The sequence below is a fragment of the Gossypium arboreum genome, chromosome 10 (genome assembly GCF_025698485.1).
Source record: "Gossypium arboreum isolate Shixiya-1 chromosome 10, ASM2569848v2, whole genome shotgun sequence".
In the NCBI taxonomy this organism is placed as follows: domain Eukaryota; kingdom Viridiplantae; phylum Streptophyta; class Magnoliopsida; order Malvales; family Malvaceae; genus Gossypium; species Gossypium arboreum.
Genome location: NC_069079.1, coordinates 68,705,132 through 68,708,871, shown reverse-complemented (window position 1 = coordinate 68,708,871; position 3,740 = coordinate 68,705,132). Strand labels below are relative to the sequence as shown.

Below are 3,740 nucleotides of genomic sequence, written 5' to 3'. Positions count from 1 at the left end.
AAAAAGAATGAAGGAAACTGGGTAAGTTCAAATTGTACATAGTGAGTTCCAAGAATTATAACCTTCTAATCGAAGGTTAATAAATTGATAAAAAAATAGATCTTTCAAGCATAACATGTGAACAGCCAAAACACACAAACATGCTAGTCACATCTACCATTTCAAGTTGCGTGCATTTAGCACGTCAAAAGCTAACAAGATAGAAAGCCAACTTAGTAGAGGAATTTGTAACACCCTTCATGTAGCACCCTATACTCGATTCAGTCGCCTAATTGGCCCGCTATACATGTGGCATAATATGATTGGCCTTTTATACACGTGGTGTAATCTGATTGGTAGAAATTAAAAACTTAATAGTGTTAGTCAAGTATCTAAAAAAAAGTACTAAATTGGCTTACGGTTTCCAAGTTTAGGCACTAGTTAGGTCCAAAAAAAGTTTACATAACAAGTAGGTACAAGTTTCCAAGTTCGGGTACCTCCGTATTAGACCTAATCATGGGTCGGGCCACTCGGCCCGCTTGAAATGTGAAAGGGTTTAGGCAAAAATATAGGCCCGAAAAATAGACTTGGACCAAAAAATAAGGCCCGTTTAAAAAAGGGTCAGGCCTCAAGTAAGGCATTTTAAAGCATTTTCAAATTGATTCGGTGGCTGTGCTATAAAAGTATTAAACCTATTAGTGGTAAAATTTTTAAGCGTTGAGGATATTGAGGATACTTGAGATGTTAGGGAAGTAAGAGCGTCTACTTTATGTATTCCAGTGACTCATCTTCTTGACACTGCTCAATTGGTTGGCAATTGATAATTGTTGCTGGCAATCCTCTCAATGATTTCATAGGCCTCATTATAAGACTTAGAAAAGAGAGCACCATTAGCAGAAGTGTCCACTACCATCCTTGTGTGGCCATTGAGACCATTATAAAACGTCTTAAGTTGGATACAATGTGGGATTCCATGATGAGGGAACTTTCGTAATAATTCTTCGTACCTTTCCCATACCCCATACAAGGACTCATCATCCATTTGTTGGAAAGTAGTGATCTTATTCCTCAACTTAGCATTCTTGCTAGGCGGGAAATATGAGGAATCTTTCTACTAACTTTTGCCATGTGAAAATTGAATTTGGTGGCAATGAGTTCAATTAGGCTCGAGCTTTGCCCCTTAGCGAATATGGGAATAGCTTCAATCGTAATGCATCTTCGGGTACTTCAGCTAACTTGAAAGAATCGCTCACCTCCATAAACAGTCTTAAGTGAATATGAGGATCTTCGGTAGGCATTCCACTAAATTGGCCCACTGTCTGAAGCATCTGAAACATGACTGGCTTCAGCTTGGATTGTTGTGCCTCGATTTCGGGTCTCCTAATACTCGGATTAAGATCATGAAACACTAGCACGACATACTGTCTTAGAGCTCTATCCCTATCATTAGCAATAAGGATATGATTTTGAGCAAGGTTTGCTTCGTTTCCTTGATTCAAATTTTCAAGGTTCATCTCTTTGGTTCTTCTTTGACTTGCTTGTCTTCTTCGCTATCGAAAAGTTCTTTCAATCTCAGGGTTTACAGGGAGTAAATCTATAATTCGGTCAATACTCATAAACACCTGTAATAATCATAGAAAAATTAATTAAGTTAAAATTGAACAGAAAAGTAAACCAAAATGCAAAACTAACAAATTCACAAATAATGACTTTTTAAAAATAGTCCTCGGCAATGGCACCAAAAACTTGGAGCGACGAAAATGTGCAAGTGTACACAATCGCAACGAGTAATAAAGTGACAAGTAAATGTTGAGTTATCATACCCACAGGGACTGTGAAAAGAATTATTTGAGGAGGTGATTAAAAACTAGGATTTTAACTAAGTAAAATAAATAAAAATAAAATAAAAGTTCCAATGCACGATTTCAAAAGATGATTTTAATCAAGATGACATAATTGTGTTAGATTAATTACATTTCTTAACTTAGAAGTATTAAACTCATGTTTATATTGTTACGAATAAATTTACGGCAACTAAGTAAATTGCTAACTTATGAACATACTTACTTACCCAAAATTCATTTATCTCTCGACTATGTCTTTATGTCAATTCAACCGATTAAAAAATTTTAATAAGAAAATGTGTTAATGCACAAAATACTTATGAAATTAAAACAATCTCTTGTACATATCTCTATGCCAATTCAAACAATTAATTCAATCTCATAAGCACATAAAAGATTACATGAGGTAACGAGTCAAACACGAGGTGTTAACGGACTTAATTCATTTACTTACCCAAATTAAATTGGATTCATTTTAAAATTTCCAGACAAGCTGGCTAACTGCATCACAGTTACTCTAAAAATCATATCTCGAGTTCCAAAACTCGAAAACCAATTCCGTAAATTTTTCCTGAAACTAGACTCATATTTCCATATAAAAAATTTTTTCTATAATTTTGGTCAAGCCAATTAGTACAGTTTATTAGTTAAATTCTCCCCTGTTTCAGGGTTCGACTACTCTGACCTTCATGCATTACGACTTAGATATCTCCCTGTTCAGAGCTTCAATACTTATGACGTTTGTTTCTAATGAAACTAGACTCAAAAAGGAATCTATACATATAAAGCATGACTTCTAATTATCTCTGGTTAATTTATGGTAAATTTTCAAAGTCAGAACAGGGGATCCAGTAATCGCTCTGGCCCTGTTTCATGAAAACTTAAACATCTCATAAAGTATGGCTTATATGGTCCTTTCTTTCTTCCATATGAAAATAGACTCATCAAGGTTCGATTGCATAATTTATTCATTATTTAATTACATTTATACTATTTTTAGTGATTTTTAAAACTCACATCACTGCTGCTGTCAGCATCTATTTTAAGGCAGATTTTACCTGTTTCATAGTTTCCATGATTCAACTAGCCCTTTGACATACATAGCACCAAGGGTATCCCGATTAGATCGTGATTAACCATTCCAATGGCTAATCATTGCCAAGCATTTCCACACCTCTCAATAACCATATATATACACAATGATTTTAACGCTATGCTCAAAATATATAAGCCATTTTCGCATGGCCAACCGAATATATTCAATACCAGAAAGGTACTTAATTAACAACGAAGGTCAATCCTATACATGCCGTTATCAAAGTTTAACTAAAAGAGTACCAAAAGGGCTTAGATAGTGTGGACGACTTCGACTTTGACAATCCCGAGTCCGATAGCTGACGAACCAAAATCTATAAAACAGAGAATCAAAGAAACGGAATAAGCATTTAATGCTTAGTAAGTTTTGAGTAATGGAATTAGTTTCGACTAAAGTATAACACTCATATGGCTAAATGAATAACTTCATATATGCACATTCTCATAATCATACTTACTTCACGCTTCAATCAATATATTCATACACAAGGTATCAAACCTAACTAAAGGCCGAAAGTTCGTTAATCAATTGAACGAATACTATTTAAAACGAATCGACTTTTCCGATGCATATACGAAACATACCTTATCGTTTGGATTTTACGAGCGTATTAATTGAATTTATTACAGCAAGATCGTTCACTTCCAAACCCAAGTATCTTCGGGACTTAGCTGGATATAGTCTTAGCCGGATATAGTCACTAGCATAAATGCCTTGGTCTTAGCCCGGATATAGTCACTAGCATAAATGCCTTCGGGATTTAGCCCGGATATAATCACTAGCACAAATGCCTTCGGGACTTAGCCCGGGTATAGTAACTT

General features: G+C 35.1%; 1 non-coding gene across 1 annotated transcript; it reads left to right on the top strand.

Annotated features, from left to right (window-relative positions):
* The first annotated feature begins 947 nt into the window (after positions 1–947).
* Positions 948–1,054, top strand: LOC128283226 (small nucleolar RNA R71). The gene has a single exon (XR_008273568.1). It is a non-coding gene; the product is annotated as a small nucleolar RNA R71 (small nucleolar RNA).
* Positions 1,055–3,740: the final 2,686 nt, after the last annotated feature.